This window comes from Pseudorasbora parva, chromosome 7 (assembly GCF_024679245.1).
Source record: "Pseudorasbora parva isolate DD20220531a chromosome 7, ASM2467924v1, whole genome shotgun sequence".
NCBI lineage: Eukaryota > Metazoa > Chordata > Actinopteri > Cypriniformes > Gobionidae > Pseudorasbora > Pseudorasbora parva.
In genome coordinates, this window is record NC_090178.1 from 1,365,426 (window position 1) to 1,365,878 (window position 453).

The following is a 453-nucleotide window of genomic DNA, read 5'->3' on the forward strand; positions in this document are numbered from 1 at the left end:
AATAGACCTCAAGCAACGTGCATCTCTGCTCCCAGGAAAATGTAAACGTTCAAATGTGTTTTGAATAAATATCACAACCCTGCCAGGAACACGATCAGTTTTAACATTGTATCCCTAAATCAAAAGGAAATGTAAATCCAGTAATGCTTTAATTCACTCTGATCTTAACAATAACAGTCTGGTTTCAGAGTTAAATTAGGACTTTTACAAACATCCCTGGTGTGCATCGTGAGTCAAAACAATGGCACTGACATATTTTAAAATTTGTTTTCAAACTCAAACATCCCTTTTAGTCTAGGCCTAGCTTAAGCCTTGTCTGTGAAACTGGGCAACAATATATTTGATCACATTAATTATATGAATGAGAATGAAAATTGAGTAGCTATGAAGGACTGTTTACCCCCTAGCATTAAAACACTCACTCCTCCTTATGAAATGTGATATTCTTGCATG